This window comes from Equus przewalskii, chromosome 6 (assembly GCF_037783145.1).
Source record: "Equus przewalskii isolate Varuska chromosome 6, EquPr2, whole genome shotgun sequence".
NCBI lineage: Eukaryota > Metazoa > Chordata > Mammalia > Perissodactyla > Equidae > Equus > Equus przewalskii.
Window position 1 is genome coordinate 68,261,586 of NC_091836.1, and position 19,697 is coordinate 68,281,282.

General features: G+C 40.8%; 1 protein-coding gene across 5 annotated transcripts in view; it reads right to left on the minus strand.

Moving 5' to 3' along the window:
* The window catches only part of UVRAG (UV radiation resistance associated), a 298,705-nt gene that overhangs the window by 35,896 nt on the left and 243,112 nt on the right, over positions 1–19,697 (minus strand). Inside the window, exon 14 of one of the 5 annotated variants that reach the window (XR_011541145.1) lies at positions 7,847–7,925. The exons of 3 other annotated variants lie outside the window; for them this stretch is intronic. The gene's annotated coding sequence lies outside the window, so the exon portion shown is untranslated. Of the gene's footprint in view, positions 1–2,644; positions 3,060–7,846; positions 7,926–19,697 lie in introns of all 5 variants that reach the window. One more of the 5 variants, XR_011541146.1, reaches the window with a different exon arrangement.

The window sequence follows — 19,697 nt, forward strand, 5'->3', positions numbered from 1 at the left end:
GCATGAAACGTCACGGGGAGCAAGAGAGCAGCTGGGGTTTGAATTCAACTCTGATACTCCACATCCCAGCACACGGTCTAAAGACTGCTTCCAAGTTGATCAGAAAAGATTGTTTTCTCATTCCTCATTTAACTCCAATACCTAGAGTGAGACCCTCAGCTCTTCAGAGAAACACCTTCCTTCTCCTGATAGCAGACATTTGACAATTCGCTCCCTTCCCACTCAGCTGTTGTTCAGCTAAGTGATACATACTTAGTCTTTTAAAACCTCTGCTTGTAAGCTAACCCCTGCGGCCTCTTCATCATTCCTTATGTTTCTGAACTCTCTCCAGTTTCCCTTAAAGACTCTGGTAATGAGGTGCCCTAAATGGAACACAGTTTCCAGAATGCTCTTTTCTCTCATTTTTCCCTTAAAATATTAATTTCACTATTACATCTACTTCATGCCTTTTAAGTTTTTTTGTGGAATTCTTCTTACTTCCTTTGAATTGCATTAGAGTCCAAGCCCATGTGTCCACTGTTTAGTCTCTTTGGTTGATGATAAATAAATGTAGCTTCAAAAAAGGAGAAAGAAAAACAAAAACGGCAATGAACCGTCAAGTGCACATTGCTCCTCCAACGGGACTGATGTTCTTACAATTTAGTCTGGAACAATTTTACTCATCTTTTGATCTCACAATTCATTTAACAAAAAATGACTCATTAGATATGCACTGAATACCTACTACGGGCAAGGTGTGCAAGGTATGATGGGGTATCCCCAAATGACTAAGCTGTGGATGCTACCCTGAAGGAGGTCACCTCTTAAACGAATGATAACTAGTGAACCTAGAGGGAAAGTACAACCTTGTATGAGTTTGAAGGGTGGGATGGTAGGCAGAATTTTAAGGTGGCCCCCGTGACCTTCATCTCCTGGTGTTATGCTCGATTATTTTACGTTTATGGCAAAGGGCGATAATCTGGGTGGGCCTAATTTAATCACATGAGCCCTCTAAAAGCAAGACTTTTCCCTGGCAGGCAGCAGAAGAGAAAGCACAGAGACCTCTGAACTGGGAGAAGGGCTCGATGGGGCATTACTGGTCTGCAGATGGCGGGGCGGTGTGAGAAGGAGTGCAGGAGGCCTCTAGGAGCAGAGCGGCTCCTGGCCACAAGCCAGGAAGTAAATGGGAACCTCAGACCCTTAGCTGCAAGAAACCGGATTCTGCCAACAATTTAAATGAGCTTGGAAGCAGATGATTCCCCAAGAGCCTTCAGACAAGAGCCCAGCCTGAGCAACACACCTTGATTTTGGCCTTGTGAGACCCTGAGCAGAGACAACAGATGAGCCCACCTAGACTTCTGACCTAGAGAATTGTGAGATAAAAACGGATGCTGTTTAAGCTGCTAAATTTCTAGTAATTTGTTACGAAGCAAAAGAAAACTAATACCGGTAGAAAAGATTACTTCTACCTTCTACCTGAAGATAATGTGGAGTGAATTCACGGGGAGAAGTGGCCTGAGTTCCTTGACGGACAGGTAACATTTTGTGTACCTATTACATGTCAGGCACAATGGGGACAGCTCTACAGAAGGGCACAGAGGTTTTCAGTTAGCAAATAATATTTTGAACATTAAACGAACGCTGGGACACACTTCTCCAATGGCTAATGAAGTGCTCAGGGGGAAAGGGTTAGAGACACTGAGGAAGCATCCCCAACTTTACCTATTTTTTGGGGGGGAGTCTGAGGTTTTGTTCTCCAGAGACTATGGTTCTCTGAAGTATTCTGGAAGATCCTGTCAGGCTAACAGCCAAATTTAGATGCTCAAGTTTATGGAAGACAGACTGAAAAACTAGAAAACACACGAATAACTAGTTCAGAACAGGACAAAACCTCTGGTGGTTAAAGCAGAGCACAACAGCACTAAGCGGCCTTGTTTATCAACTGGGGACGCCCAGCACACCCGAGCTGGCTATGGAAACCGGCGACGGCAACAACACCGAGTCTACTCCTTTTTGTTCGACTTTCAGTCTTGTATAGGTACAAATAAGACCGGCAGCTGCAATCACGTATTCATTCAGTCAATGCCATGCGCTAGGTCATGGGCTGAAATGAAGAAGAGGCAGTTCTGCTTTTAAAGTAATCACAACATAATCGAAAAGTCACTTAAAAATGAGAAACAATTATATTAAAGAATAGTAAGTATCATATTAGAGGAAATTACAGGATCACGGAGGAGGTACACCTAACTAAGTCTAGGGGAGACAAGGACATTGGAAAGGAGGTGATAATCTACTGAGCCACACAATCTAAGCTGATTTTCCTAGGTGAGAGGGTCGTGGGGAAGCCGTATTCCAAACAGAGGAATTGCATGTGTAAAAGCGCAGAAGCAAAAGAGAACCTGGGAAACAGCAAGCAGTGTGGCAGGAGCCTAGAGCAACGCAGGGTTACCAGGGAGTCAGCAGTCTAGAAAGGAAGACTTTAGGCAAGGTTCCAAATTCTGAGTGCCCCAAAGAAGCACCAGCATGTCAAACGACAGTGACTAGGTGTGACGGAGAGCTGAACAGTTAAACAGCCTCAAAGAAGGATGACAGTTTTATACAAGGAGGGAAAAATAACAGTCTGGAGAAACGGACAAACTGCCCATCCCTCCTCCACTTCCATCACCTTCTTGCTCTGTGGCGAGTCAGAAAACAAGCTTCTGCTGCAAGGGGTTATAGGTTTCCGTTACGATTCAGACAAGGAAAGAGTTCCAGGCTACTAGGGTTCACAAGGGGCGGCAAGCCTTCTATCAAGATGTCTGGAGGCTCCTGTTGGTGTGAGGATGCTCTTGAGGTCTGTGGAGCAGCACCAAAGGCTTCATTTGGATGAAGACTGTCTCGCTGAGTTCAGCAGGACTGTGGAGAAGGCCCTGGTTCAGGCACCATCAGGAGCCTGTTCCAGTGAAAGCCACTGGAGGTCTCTGAAGCAGCCGAAAGTGCTGACGCAAGGAAAGGTGTGCCTCAGGGTATTTGTGACCATCGTCAAGGTCCTAGTTCATGGAAAGGATGTTCTGGGCAAAGCCTGATGCAAGATTTACAACCTAAATGACAGCAAGAGCCCTGGTTAGGCACAGGATCATATGGAATAGAGCATAAGCTTAGCAGGCACACTTGGTTTCACCTTTTCACAGAACAGATCTGTTTTCTACAGCATCCCTGATAATCATCTAGCTTTAGCATGTTCACCTCTAATGACTAGATAATTCATTCCCAGGCTTTCCATTCCATTGCTGGACAGTTCTACCTGTTAAAAAATATTATTTCTCATGAGAGCTAAAAAAGTTCCCCTTTCTGATTTCTATCTGTATTAATTTAATCCATAAGCAAGGTTTAATTTTACTCCTGCTTCCCCCGACAGTCTTTCAAATATGAAGACAGCTATCTCCTTCCCTTGGATACATTCTTTACTTAGGTTCTGACTTATGTAGAACAACTATATATTTAACACACAATTTTTCAGGTTTATCAATAACTTCCATGACAATTGTGACCTCTATCAGATCGCGCTGTTAAAAAGCCACACTAAGTCAGCTTCAGCAGCGAAGGGGTCCCTGACTCTCCGCAAGAGCTGTGTTTGTCTGTGTCTCACTGAGCGTTGCGGCGTGAGAACACTGGCTGGTTTATTGCTAAGGTGCCCATGTCAAGGCCTGCCTGGCCTCCCTCACGCCACGGGTCTCCTTTCATGTGCTCTGCAATCCAAACACCTGGAAGCACTTGCCATTCCTTAAGTAAGCTCAGACTTCGCTTCTTTGACACAGCTGTGCCCTTGTCATGCTATTCCTTCAACCTGGAAGGTCTAGCCCTTTCCATCTCCGGCTCATCTGTTCAAATCTTACCCTTTTTTCAGGTTTCATCCAAAAGTTCTGCACTGAAAAGCTCTCCCCGATTGAACCGGCGAGAAGAAGAATGGACACCATCTAATGACAAGCTTCTACGTGCCGAGCTCTCTGCCAGGTTCTCTAGTACTGCATCTTATTTAAAGTTGATAAACTTCACAGACGAAGATACAGGTGGAGAGGGTTAAGTAATTCCTAAAGGTTATAACAACTAACCAAATGAATAAAACTCTGGGCTATCTGATTTAAAGCCCATAAATTTCAAATGATGCTGCTGCCATGATACTGTTTACCTTCTTCATAGCATGTTTATATGTTATCGATAAATATTACAGACAGAGAAAACCGACAGTCCCGCCTCCCTCCTTCCCTCCATCCCTTCACAGTCTAAATGTATGAACTGTCTCAGAAGGTAATACCTTCCTCATCAATTACTTTTAAGAAGCACGATGAATAGCTCTTAGGAACACTGTAGAAAAGTGTTAGAAATCAGAGGAGATGTCTCTAATCTCCAAATTCCGTGACTCTGTGGACTTGAATTTTTGGCCAGGAAATGACAAATATTCGGAAAAACCTGGCTGTGGCTTTGGGACATTCACTAGCTGTATCTGGATCTCATTCTTCTACTTTTGAAAATGCAATAAAATCAGGCTGAATTCAGTTAAAATAAAGAGGACATCTTAAAGCCCACTGTTTTCTTATACCTTTTAAAAACCTTCTTCCTCCATTTAAAAACTTTTTTGGGGGGGAACTTGTAGGTTAAGATGGCAGATTAAACATATACGTTTACTTTTGCAACCTCCTAAAACTCCAAAAGCAGTCGGCATGTTCATGCTTCCACTGTTTCTAATGAGAAGACAGTAATGTCTTAAATTATTGTGCCTCGTACGTAGTGTGCTTATATACAAATGAAACAAAGACAGAGAATAGGAGAGGGCACAACAGCAACAAAATTTTGGAAGCTGAAAAGCGGATGGACAAGTGATAACTAACTTAGCAGACTTTAACAAGCTGAGTTCTAAGTCAGAGGAGGGGAGTTGAGGGGCAATCTGAGCTACCCCTCAATAACTCCCATAAGGTTCAGCAACTGGCGGCCCCATGTACTTCTTGAAGTGGGAGCAAAACTGGGGTTAAGAACAGGAACACTGGTTGGAAATCTATAGGACAATTATCATCTCCAGACCCCCTCCCAACTCCACAGAGCCAGGCAATGACCCCCTCCCTCCCAACTCCACAGAGCCAGGCAATGACCCCCTCCCAACTCCGCAGAGCCAGGCAATAACCCCCTTCCAACTCCACAGAGCCAGGCAATGACCCCTCTTGCACCCTGGCAAATAAACTAGAATTTTATTCTTTGAAGAGGGAAACATCAGCACAATTGAGAGCAAAGGCAATGTACTGAAAACACGGTGATTAAGTAAACATATGTATATTCAGTGCTGAGACCGTCAGTCCTTGTTCCCCTACTCGGCTTCCAGAATACAGGCAGACCCGTCACAGGCCGGCATTCTACAGGCAGATAACTGAAAGACCCTTGACAAGCCCAAGAGGAAGGACCTAAGTAGAATATTAGATGTTCCCTAAGGAAAAAAGCCCAGCCGAATTACCCTACAGTAATCCCCACAGTTGACAACCTCTATCCACACACTAAGAGCTTCCAATGCTTTCTAGTCCTCTCCTCTTAAAAATAAATATGCAACTATCACCAAACTTCTAAGAAAAGCCTCTAACGCAAGATACATCAAGATCAAACCAAAACCAAAACCAAAAATTTAAAAAGTCATTAATATGCTCAGATAGATAAGAGACGATACTACACTCATAAGACAACAGGATGCTATTCAGCAAAAAAGAGCTCTGAGAAATTTAAAATATGAAAGCAGAATATGAAAAATGAAAAAGAGAAGGGCAAGAAGATAAAGTGAAGGGAATCTCTCTCAGGAGGCAGAACCAAAAGACAAAGAGATGGGAAACAGGAGAGAAGAGAGAACATTAGAGGATAAGTGTAGGAAATCTAGGCTCTAAATAGTAGTAGTCCAGAAAAAGAGAAGAGAAAATAAAGGAGAAGAAATCATCAGTGAAATAATTCAAGGACATTTCCCAGAACTTAATGACATGAATTTTCAGACTGGAAGATCTACTGAGTATCCAGCACAATGGATACAAATAAACCCATACAAAGGCCCATTAGTCCGAAATTTCAAAACGCTGAGCATTGACTTTAAAATTCGGAAGGAAAATTATTTCCAGCCTAAAATTCCATATCCAGCTGAAGAAGAATAAAGGTGTTTTCAGGTTAACAAAGTCACTCAAATTTACCTCTATCTACCCTTTCTTAGGAAGCTATAGGAGGATGTGTTCCAACAAAACAAGAGAGTAAACAGGGAAAGAGTAAGACATGGGATCTATCTGGGAAACGATTTCAACATAAGTGATGAGAATCCCTAGGATTATGATAAAAGCACAGAGCAATCAGACACATTGGAATAGATCAGAAGGCTCCAAAAGAGGTTTCTCCCAAAGATGAAATTGATTGAATACCTGACATGTAATTCATCATACATCTGACAGGAGATTCCAATAACTGGTAGAGAGTTCAGGGTGGAATTAGTTATAATCACACTAAAAACTAATCAAAGAAAAAAATACGTCAATCATACATTCCAAAGAAAACAAAAACATTAGTTAGGAAAAAAACGTAATCAGAGTATACCGCGTGGTTTATCTGAGTGGGATTTACATAGCCGTAGTAACTAAAATACTAATCTACGTTGGTAGAATGGGGGAACAGAAAGGGAATATGAACGTAGTAAAGAGGTGGTGAAAGGGAGCTAAATTCTCAGCTTCCACTGGAGGAATTAGTGATAATCCTAAAACAAAACCCAACGAGTAGCAATATTATCAGGTTACTTAGTGATTTGGAGGCAAATACTAAGAGAATCTGCTACAACTGTTGAAAGTGGTTGCCTTTGGGGAACAAGGAGAAATACTTTTTTTCATAATAAGCCTTAAGGAACTGTTTGACTCTAAACTAACAGCATGTATAATTTTTATAAAACTAAAACCAAAGTGTTAATGGGCAGAGCGCTAGGGTTGAGTTGTCTAAAGACGCAACCCCTTGCCCTCCATTTTCAGATCTTCAAATGTCATCATGTCATGTACCCTTGTTGAGCTGGTAACAGTCTGTCCTATGATGCCATTATAAATGCACTAGTTTAATTACACACAAGGGCAGTAACTTACCACTGTATCTGAAATAATGAAATAAAATTATCAGTGAAAGACAAACTATTAGAAAATGCTGATAACACCTTGAAAACATTTGTCAGCTCTCTATATTTGACTAGAAGCAGTGAAAAAGACACTCAATAACTTATAACAACTTATTACCAAAGGCGTATGTTTTGGGGAAAATGCAGACTTACTGTATAATTTCTCCTTAACCTCACTTCACTTCTCAAAGGCCTCCATTATCTTCCTGAAGACATGGAAAGCCAAGCACATTGATAAGTGAAGACAGTAATTTCGTCTGACACAAATGTACATTCTCCTTCTCCTTTCAAATGGCAGACCATTCCTTTTAGTGTTGAATTCTTAGTCCTTCATCCAAGTAGGAAGGTCACCGATTCATTCTACCTTTGATGCACAAACCTTTCCTAAGTGCATTTTATGTGCTACGAACCGTGTTAGGACAAAGGGATGAGTAAACGTCAGTCACTGGGCCCGAAAGAGTTTACCAGTCCAGCAGGGGAGACATACACACACAGTAAATAATAAGAGACATCTAAGAATACTGATATATTTGACTGACTGGGTTCAGCAGGGAGAACAGCAGATGAACGATAAATTTGTTCAGGAGGGTAAAGCAAGGCTCCGTAGAAGGGAAGGCGGCCTGGCCGGAGAGTGGAGAACGAGGAGGAGTTTAGCACACAGACCACGGGGAGACTTTAGGCAAAGGGAGGATAAAAGCAAAAGCAGAAGGAGGGCCTCACCTCAGTGGAGTAGTTCAGCTTTCCTGGCATAAAGGGCCAGTGGCAGGGGTTTTGGGGTAAGTGGCAGCAGGAGGTGAGGCTGAAAAGGGAGGAAGAAGATAGATAATGTGAAGCCTTCGCTATGCTAAAGTTATTACTTTATTTTTATTTTTTTAGGGGGAAGGGTCATGGGAAGCTAGCCTATGGTATTAAAAGGTTTCTTAAGCAAGGGGTTGACATGAATAGATTTGCAAGGCTCTCCCCCACCCCCCTTTGTTGTTTCTTCTCATTATAAGAGTGCTGACTTGAATTCCAAGTATTTGAGCTGTGACTCTTCCGGGGAGGCAGTGAAAAGTCTCAACAACAACCAGTGACTGAGAAACCACAAGGGCACCACAAGGGTGTGACCAATGCCGTTACTGGCCTATCAACGTTTACAAACGCAAAGGACTATCAGGGAATCAGAGGATAGTCCTGAACTGAACCAGGCCCATTACAGTGACCATGGTTAAGTTACTAAACCTCTTTACTCAGTTCTAAAACGGGAACAGAAGCGCTTAAGGGCTGTTAAAAGGATGAAATAAAATAATGTACATAAAAATATTTTGATAAAGTATCCTGATCCTTCACTTAGCAATTGTATGACTTTGGGCAAGATGTTTAATTTTTTTCAGCTTCCAAAGTGCTCACTTGTAAAGTGGAGACAATTTCATCTATCTTACTGGGTGCTACGAGGACTGAAACGCCTTGAGTGACACCCAGTATTTCTGCTAGTGTCTCAGCCGTTTGCACTGGCTTATAGAATATCAATTGGTCAGTTATGCAGTCAGTAAGTATTCACTGAGGACATCAAGTGTACAGAGTTCTGATCAGTCAGAATTCCTAGGAAAAACATGCGAAACTGGAACAAAATTTTAAAATACTACCATACTATTCATGATCAGGTCAATTTAAGAACATAGTAAGAAGTATCTATAAGCTTAAAGATTTCTCCAGAATCTCATGCAGGAATTAACCAAGAATACAGCTAACTTTCTCGTTGGCATTCCTAAGTACCCACACACATTCATAAGCAAGTATGTGTGTGCGCGTGTGCAGAAACATTAGGACTCACTAAGGAAAAATAAATCTCTCACACTTGAAAATTAAGGAACTGCACAGGCAGCAAATGTCTGCGTGAAGGTGATGCAGTGGGTTATACTAGCCAATAATTTATGTTAGGGCTTCACAAAATGCTAGACACTAGGAAAGGAACCAAAATAAGTCAAATTACATCAATAAAAAGGTATGACTAGCTGCGCTGCCTGGGCTGGGATGCTATTTCTTGCTATAAACAGAAATGGCTAGAATTTGGATGACTGACTGAACAGTGCAATAATGAAAACAAAGCCTGTTACAATAGCTACTGCTAGAGCCACCACCTTGGGGAGCAATGAAATGATGCCCGTTGCCATATATACTCGATCTCGTGGGTTTTTGTTTTTTTGGGAAAAACGAGTTCAGATCATTTCTAAACTAGCAATTTGTCTCCCTAGGTTTTGTTAAGTCTGTTATGGTTAGGATAAAATATGGTCTTCCATGTTAAATCACTTACGACCTTGGTAAAATATTACTTTATATTAACTGACTCTTGGGATGCTTTAATGTTATGAAACATGCACTTAGTTTTTAAAAGTATGAAAGTAATACAGGGTATTCCTAGTCTACTGCGATCATGTTAACAAGCCATCAAAGATCTGGGAACACATAGGAAAAATTACACCACATCTCCATCTAACTAGTTTCAAATACGAAAGGATACCTCCAATTAAAAATGACACACAACCAAGACTCTAAATCCACAAACGTACAAGGAACAGGTCTGATTGGCTCCTGGATTTGTGTCTCCCCGCCCAAGTTTATTCCACAGAAGAAGTTACCAAACAAAGTAAAAGGCTGTGGGAAAATCTGACACCCACTTCAGGGCAGAGGTCAGCAGCTCTACAGATGTGTGACGACAAGTATTTCTGGAATACATGGTGAAAAGAACTAAAGAAAGATTCTGGCCCATAGATTAAGCTAGGGCATCCACACTTCAAAAATATACCTTATATAGTTCCATTAACAGGCTCACATCTTACACTACAAATACATAACTAGAAGGCAAGTCGTCTTTGTATTACTTATTTTAAATCAGATTAATTTCCTCTTACGTGGTGACCTACCTGCTTACTGAGGGAAAGGGACTCTGAGGACCCTGGAACTGGGAGGGAAAGTGGATTCTGGTGGGCCATCACAACCTGGAGGCTTAAGGTTCTAACAGACCAGCATGAGAACACTGGGCCTCAGCAGGCACATGGTATCTGGCAGGTAGCAGGAGCTCAATAATCACAAGCTGATAGATGAGCTGGGAAAAAGCCCTGGAAATATGGCAAGGACAAATATGCCTACTTTGATATTTAATCACAGGACCTGAAACTGACAAACGCTAGAGGTGCCGCTGGCTGCCACTGACATAAGTAACATGAATTGTCAATGCTCAGGTTAGAGTGGTTTGCTCTGTAGCAGACAAGCAGAAATACATATGATAAAGCCCCATATATAATGAAAAATAAAATCTGTTTTTTAAGCTTTTTAAATTTTTATTTTTTTTTTTGAGGAAGATTAGTCCTGAGCTACATCTGCTGCCAATCGTCCTCTTTTTGCTGAGGAAGATTAGCCATGAGCTAACATCTGTGCCCATCTTCCTCTACTTTTTATAAGTGGGATGCCTACCACAGCATGGTGTGCCAAGCGGTGCCATGTCCGCACCCGGGATCTGAACCAGCGAACTCCGGGCCGCCGAAGTGGAACATGCGAACTTAACCACTGCGCCACCGGCTGGCTCAAGAAAATCTGATTTTTGAAAGGATCTTATATTTTGCTTTTTATATTTGACTAAACCCCAATGCCATTCAAAGTGCCAGTATGTAACAAATAAGGACTCGTGGCAGAATATAATAAATGCACTGCTTCGTTCACTGAGAATGTCTTCACAGGAAAAAAAATTGCATCTGAACTAAGCCGTGTGTTCAGTGACATAGCTGATTCACATTTGGTACAAGCTCCTTATCTTGCTGCAGACTGATAACAAGCAGCTATGTGGACTGCAGATGGCCTGCTGGCCTGTGGACCACACTTTGAGCAGCACTCGTATAGACAACCTCAGTGCAATTTATACCCTAATGATGTGTTTCTAAGGAAAGCAAGTTAGACTATTTGAAATAATCACATGCTAATAGACACGGGGACATAAAGGGAACTAACAATTATCAAGTATTAATATGTTCCAAGGTTTTTACATATATCATTTTATTTAACCTTTATAATAACCCTGTGTTGGCAGTACTGCCATGCTGAATTGAGGTTCAGAAAGGTGCTAAACTTATCTTAAGTCATGCAACTAGTCTGGACGCCATGAAACATGCCCCTCAGATCTCCTGTGGTGGGGAGTAGAGTTGACTAAAGGCTTCAGCATCTGCAGCTCTGGACTCTCACTGCATTCATGCCACCCTTCCTGCAGGCTGCTCCCAGCCAACGACGGTGCACAGCAGTGGAGCCAAGGCAGGCCTATGCGGGGGAGACATGGGACTCCTTCAGTGGGCAACTTTGGCTTGAAGACTTCCTATCAACCTAGATGCACCCTTCTCAGAACTGAGCTGCAGTCCAAGACTCTTCCTACCCAGTCCTCCTTCCTTCTCTCTCCTTCTAGAAGCGTCATACCTGCAGTGCAGTCTGAAAGCTCTTCCCACCTTCCTCCACTCCCTCCTCCAACAAATCTTCTGTCCATCAAATCTCCTCTTGGAGCCTGCTTCCTGTTGAAGCCACACTAAAGCAGTGAGTAAATGTGGATACTGGTATTGAACTGTGTGACTGTTTTGGGGGAAGAAAATGTTAGTATAAAATTAACCACAGTGAATCTAAGACATTCTATTTTACTCTCAGTAAAGGAAGTCCGATACAAGGAGCAAATTAAAAAGGCTACCACTGTCTAACTTTCTCTTTCTGCACCTGGGATAATATGTCAAGCATAAGGACCAGAGCTGGAAGGTAATGATGCTGGTAGTGAGACTAATACAAGTGTGTGTGCTAGCAGATTTGCAAAATTGCCACTTCTTGGTATTATTAACCTCATATTTCCAGTTCTGAAAAAGTAATAACAGCAAAAACCCCAAGCAAAACATAAGGGCACCAGGCTACGACGGTGCTGCCAAAGCCTCCGAAGGCAGTAATTGACGGATTCCTCAAAGGGCAAGTCACATTAGCAACTTTGCTAACTGTCTCAAATGGACATGATAACGAACAGAATTGGAGAAATATTTACTGAATATATATTCTGGTTAAGGTCATGTGGTGGGGAATTTACCAGAAGAATGAGATTTTATATACATGCGGACTATTTTTCATATGGGGCAATTTCTTTCATAACCCCTCACCCAGAGTCTAGTATAGTACATTCAATTATATTTTTTGGCTGATATATCCAAAAGGTATCCCAAACTGTATATATTCTGAGTTTCAGACTAAAATTAGAAAACCCAGATCACTTATAAAGTACAGGGAAACTAGGATATTTTGTTTAGAAAAGGAGATTACATAAAAGTACGATATTAACTAGCTTTAAAAATAAATGATATTATGTATATTTTAATAGCTATGTTTTACAGAAGGAAAGAGAATAAAAATGACAACATAATAACAAATATCTTTGCTTTTCACATCTTCTAGTCTTAGCAGAATAAAAGATCTTAGACCATCACTAAAAGCTCTGCATTCTCTTGGACTCAAATTCAGATATTAATAACTCCTTTATAGAAATAAATAAAAAAGCACTGATGGAAGATGTAAAGTGCATTAGTGTTCATGTTATCTCTCCTGGTATGAGTTTAATGGGTATCTTAATAAGGAGATATAAACTAATGTCACTGATTAGGAAACACATCCACTCACATCCTTTAGTAGCCTCCAATGCAGCTTGATGATGACGTCTGAGTGGAATTACTATAAAGCAAATGATGAATTAATGTCGGGGCGAAGGGACACACAAATGTGCCTCAGAGATGAAACAATTATGTTCTTTATCACAAGTTAAAGGTCGGCTCCAAAGACAGTGCAGTCGGCCCTCAAGCAGGGCTAACCACTTTGGCTAAGGCCACTGCTTGGAGCTCGCTGAAGCTGAGCTGTTTTGATAGCTGGGCCACAGGCTTCCTTGGCTGTAACAACCTGAAAGTAACATTTACGTGTTTTAAGTCTCTTTTAATCTCCTAAATACCATGAAGTGATGTTTATCAGATTTTAAGACATAGGCACATTCTGCTCAGATGACTTCATTCTCAGCGGCCTGTCATTCCGAAGGCTTATCAAAAGAAGGCAAAGGTTCAGAAGCCTTTAAGAAGAATCCTAAGTGACTTACAAACTAAACCTAAAAAACTCTTTTTTGGCTTGGCTATACAAAGTAATTTCCTTTTCGTGGTTAGTTCAGCAAACTTTGGATAAAGTGACTACCACAATTAGTATATTAAAAACGTAGACACTGTTTCTCTCACTTTCTCTTCCAATTAGGTTCAATTTTAACACTCAGTGCAGGGGCTTGACCTACAAGTGGTAAATGGCCAAATACCCACAAAGTCATTTACTACTAGACACCTGGGAAATCTTCCATACTTTTAGGAAAATTTTAAAGAAAAGATACCTATCCCAAACTCAGTCAATTCACTTATTCAGAGCTTATTTTTAAATCACATATACTTAAAAATGGTCACAAACGTCATTCCCAATTTATCTTTCCATAACATGGAGAAAAAAATATCAAAAATACTCCACGCAGATTTGTTTCAGTGATTTATTTAAAATTCCTTCTCTACCAAGGAATTATTTAATTACCCCAAGCCTCACTTTCCTCTTTTGTAATATGAGGATAATAATAAAAACTTGAAAGGGTTATAGTGAAGATCAGAGATAAGGAATAAAAAGTGCTTTGCATATAGGTAATCAACAAAAGCAGACATTCTTATTTTGAAGATAAGACAAACTTCCAAATGCACTAGTTCAAATTCTTTTTCTTCTGGTATATGACAATGAAATATCAAGTCCCTAGTAAAGCAAATATTTCTCAGAGACTACAAGAATTCAATGAAATGGTGTCACACATACATTTTTTACTGCTATAATTTTTTAATGTCAAGATATAGCATGCATATAGCATAATGCTTACAACACATATATGCATTGTTTAAAGGATCTTATAAAGCAAACCCCTGTGTACCCACTACTCAGTCAAGAAACAGAACGCTGGGCCGGGCCCTGTGGCCGAGTGGTTAAGTTCGCGCGTTTGGCTGCGGTGGCCCAGGGTTTTGCCAGTTCGGATCCTGGGCGTGGATATGGCACCGCTCATCAGGCCATGCTGAGGTGGCATCCCACATGCCACAACTAGAAGGATCCACAACTAAAATATACAACTATGTACTGGGGGGATTTTGCGAGAAAAAGCAGAAAAAGAAAGAAGAGTGGCAACAGTTGTTAGCTCAGGTGTCAATCTTTTAAAAAAAAAAAAAGAAAAAATGCTTCTGGTGCCCTAGAAGCTCCCGTGAGCCCCTTTCTCATTATAACCCCGTCTCTCTCCCTTTCTCATTGTATAGTTTTTCACCCCTAACAGTATGGTTTAATCTTGCCTATTTTTGAATTATACATAAATACATTGTGGAGATTCTCTTTCATTTTGTTTCTTTTACTCAACATTATGTTTGTAAAATTTATCCTTATCATTGCAGATAGCTATGGTTTCATGGCTGCACAGTATTCAATTACATAAATAAATCATGATTAACGATAAACATATTGTTGACAGATTTTAAGTGGTTTCCAGTCTTTGGCTATTATGAATAATGCTACCATAAACATTCTCATGTGCATGTCTTCAACTTCACTAGGTAATGCGAAATCGTTTTCTAAAATGATCTTATCAATTTACACTCCCATCACCTCTACTTCAAGAGTAACGAATTTATGATGTTTTCTTCAATCATGTATATGCTCAAAACAAGATTGAGCAGAATCACAGAGCACTACTGTAGAAGGAAACACAGACATTACTCACTACATCTTCCTTATTTTAGAAGAAGGACCTAGGGCTTAGAAAGATGGAGAGACTCGCCTGATGTCACAGTAAGGGAGGCACATTGAGTTAGAGAAGCAAAGAGAGGCAACTCTGAAGCTAGAACACAATCTCGGGCTCTTTCTAAGACACTGACCTGCCTTGCAAGGCAGTCTGGAAACACTGAGATGCTATTATCTATAAATATGAACGCAGTGGGGACAAAGATAGAATGTTTTAGAGCAGTTTACAAAAAGCCAACCACCACCTTATTTTGTACAATAGAGCTTTGTAAGTCCCATTATATAAATAAGGACCCAGAGGCCCAGAGAGAAAGTTCTTATACAACATCACAATTATCAAATGGCAACAGTGAACCCAGAATTGAACCCACGTCCGTTTGTCCCTGTGCTCCTAAGCACCTTAGACTGCCCTAAAACCTACTCAGCCAGGGGAACACAGCTGTATTTTAGAAAGGAGGAAAAATTAATGTTAATTTTGTTAATTTTACTAAGAATTAGTGAATTAAAAAGGGGAAATACACAGTATCAAGAAAAAAAAATGTATCCAGGCAACTCCTTTATAGCTAAAATCTTAGCATCTGCTGGCATGTCTTCTAATTTGATGGCAGAAGCCCGGCACTCACAGACAGATTAAGAAACCTGGTTTCTCGTCTCAGGTTCACCACGAAGCGCTTGTGCCATTTTAAGAATGTCAAGAAACCTCACTGGGCCTCAGTTTTTATCTGAAAAAAATTATTATTCTATATATACACACACATTTTATTATAAAAGCAATATGTACTCAATAAAAAGAATAAGAAATAAAAAGCAGAAAGATTACCCCAAATTCCACAAAACAAACATATAATACAATTTTGGAATACATCTGAGCAGTCTTTTTTCCCCTATATAAACAGTAAATGTTTGGTGCCTTTAAAACTCATTTTAATAACTGTAATCATAGCATACATTTAATTTCACACTCTGCTTTCTCCACTAATAACAAATGTATTTCTATTACTTAATCTTCACAAAAATTTTAAGGACTGTGGACATTCCTCAGTTTATTTAACCTACCCCTAGACAGTTATTTTCAGTTATGATAAGTGTCTTTTAACTGCTTTCAGGAAGTTAAAATTATTTCCTTATGATAGAGTTCCTAAGAACTACTAAATCAAAGGTGAAAATTATTAAATTCACTTTAGAGAAGAAATTGTGAGGATCAGTGTATGAGCTTTTTGTGTGAAAGCATTACATAAATGGATGGTGCTATTATTGGTATTATTATAAATTCGTATTGTATTGGACTTACATTGACCCGTTATTTACCTGGTATGGTACTCCATAAATCTCTGCTTATTTTCTATAAACAAAGTCACCAACGCACATCATACTGTTTGTCAATTTATCTTAGAGAATCTTAAAATCTTTTTGGTCATGTTGTAGTAAGTCAAAAAACTTGAACTTGATGATAAAAAACAATAATGAACAGACTGAAATATGAATGGTGAAGTTAAGAAGCATAGATTCAAAGAATACTAGGACCGATATGGACCTCAGAGTACATGAGGCCCAAGCCCTGTATTCTTGAGATGAGAAGACTGAGGCCCAACAGAAAGAAACCAGGTGCCCAAGGCATTACCAAGTTCACCAAAACTTCTAATTGTTGGCATGATATTCTTTCTACTAAACCATTTTATCCACCTTTTTCGGAGATCATGGATGACAAAATTTCCTTCCTTCCATTGTATCTACCCAAGTTATTTAAATGCAAAATGCTAGCCTGAGTTTGGCCAGCCCTGGTAGTCTGTTGGTTAAGATTCAGTGCTCAGTGCTGCGGCCCGGGGCCCCGTCAGGGAACCACATCACCCACTTGCGGGTTGTCATACTGTAGCGGCTGTGTGTTGCTGTGATGCTGAAAGTGATGCTACCACTATTTCAGATACCAGCAGGGTCACCCATGGTGGACAGGTTTCAAAGGAGCTTCCAGACTAGAAGGACCTGGTCGCCCACTTCTGAAAAAACAAAGCCATGAAAAGCCTATGACTACCAGCAGAGCACTGTCTGAGATAGAACCAGAGGGTGAGAGGATGGCGCAAAAGACTGGGCAGGGTTCCGCTCTGCTGTCCACAGGGACGCTAGGAGTCAGAACCGACTGGACGACAGTGACAAGGCTGAGTTTGTAATATAGTACACATCTTTTAAACTGACAACCTATACAGGTTATCTCCAAAGCCATTGTTCTAAATATAGGACTTTCATTTGTGTCTATCCACACATAACTGTGAGTCTGTAGGAGAGGATAATTGTCTTTTCTCCCTCTTTTGTTAAAAAAAAAGATAAATTAGCAAAATATAATATAAGTTCCAAAATCTAGAATTTCAAATCAACTGTGCTGTTCTCCCCTAAAAGCTAGAGATCCTGGGTTCTGAATCAGAAGATCTAGGTTCAAGTTTTGGCTCTCCCACTTAACAGATCTGTGTGACCGCATGGTACTGCACTGAACTTCTCCAAAGCTGAGTTTCCCTGAGCAAAAGAAGGCAATGGTAATCCTCTACCTCATAGGGTTATGGGAGACTATAAGGAAAAGAGCCCTGTGACCTGCACAATGCGAGGCTGTAAACATTATTGTTAATCTGTAGAACTATTATACTGAGCAAGAGAGAAGAGATGAAAGTTTAATACTCAAAACCCAATCTACCATGCTTAATCCAGCTGAGTCAAAGCCTGACTCAGTTTCTGTTTTCATAAGGATGAATAGAATAAAAGGAGATTTGTACTTTTTGTTTTAATACCTTGAATATATAGCACCACATTTTTTATACAGTTCTAAAATGGTCTCAGTTTATTCCACTGTGAGTGTAAAATATCGTTATCAGTTTACTAATAGCAAAACGGAAAGAATACCACTAAATTTGGGGGAAGCATTCCAGGAATGCAATATTCCACCTGATTAAAAACGTAATGACCCAGAAAAGGGGAGCGTGTCGCAGTCATTCAATGCAGATAAGGAAACAGTGAGAAGGGGCTTTATTGCCCAGGAACAGAGTGCGTCAACAAGAAGCCTAGAGGACAGACACTGACTGATCCCAGCAGCTATGTCGCCTCCGAGCTTTGCTCACACTGCTGCCTCTGTCCGGGAGTCTTCACTTTCCCGTCTCCACTTCCCTCTCCTCTGCTTCTTTCAGAGCAAACCGTGACTCAGCTTTACAGGCCCGGCCGGAAAGCTTCCTTCAGGAATATCTCGCAGAGAACTCTTCACGTATCTATCATCAGCACACACTACACTGTACTGACTCCCCAGCTAGAAGGTGAGCGCCGAGTGTAGGAACAAGTCCTATTCATCCCTGTCTCCCAGCGCCCAGCCCAGCGCCTGGCACAGAGTAAGTGATCAATCGGCTCTACCTGGAGCCACAGAAACATCAAGAGAGTAAACAGAAATAGTCACTCGAGTTGTAGGACTCAGATGAAAGAAAGGAAACATTTAACAGCATACGAAAAGTGCCAAACAGAGGAAAAGAATGAGGAAATGACCCGGCAGTGGGAGAGGGAGTTTACATGCTTCCTCCAAAAGCTGTCTTCAGTCCAGCCTTTGCCCTACTGCCATAGACCACCTTTATATAGCAAGGGAACTGACAATCCTAGAGAGGACTGGGCGAAAAAAGGAGGTAAAAACAGAAATAAAGACTGACACAAGTCTGTGACTTAGCAAATTCTTCACACTTAGTTGCAAGGCCAATGCATTATTTCCTTAGATCTTATTCATTTTGGAGGTTCCACAGTCTACCTATAATTTTTTTTTTTTTGAGGAAGATTAGCCCTGAGCTAACAACTGCTGCCAATCCTCCTCTTTTTGCTGAGGAAGACTGGCCCTGAGCTAACATCCGTGCCCATCTTCCTCTACTCTATATGCGGGACACCTACCACAACATGGCTTGACAGGTAGTACGTAGATCTGCACCTGGGATCCGAACCAGTGAACCCAGGCTACTGAAGCAGAACGTGTGAACTTAACTGCTATGCCACTGGGCTGGCCTCTCTACCTATAATTTTTAAAAAGGCATATATATCAAAAGTGTATTGGGTGTTCACAAAAGATCTTGAAACAACAAATAAATATATGTAACACATAACATTCAGTAATAATCAGAGCTAGAAATAAAAGCAGAGAAATACTTTCTTCTCTCATATAAAGAAGGTTAATAACACACAATATTGGCAAGAGGGTAAAGAAAAAGAAATGTCAAACTTTAAAATGTGTATATTCTTTGAGCCAGCAATTAGGTATTTATCCTAAAGAAATAACTGAGCACAGGTGTGAATAGCTAAGCAGAAGGATGCTTCCTCACTGCAATGTTGTTCATAACAGGGAAATCTTGTAAACAATCTAAACGTCCATCAACAAGGAAACTGTTTATTACAGTATGGCCATACAACAGAATGCAATGCAGAAAACAAAATTTTATACAACTATATTCATCAACACAAAACTATCCTCACAATATAGCTAAATGAAAAAAGTAGGGAAGGGGCTGGCCCTGGGGCTGAGTGGTTAAGTTAGTGTCCTCCACTTCGGCGGCCTGGGGTTTGCTGGTTTGGATCCTGAGCGTGGACCTACACGCCGCTCACGAGGTCATGCTGTGGTGGCATCCCACATAGAAGAAGTGGAATGACTTACAACTAGGATATACAACTATGTACTGGGGCTTTGGGGAGGGAAAAAAAAGAAGAGGAAGATTTGCCACAGATGTTAGCTCAG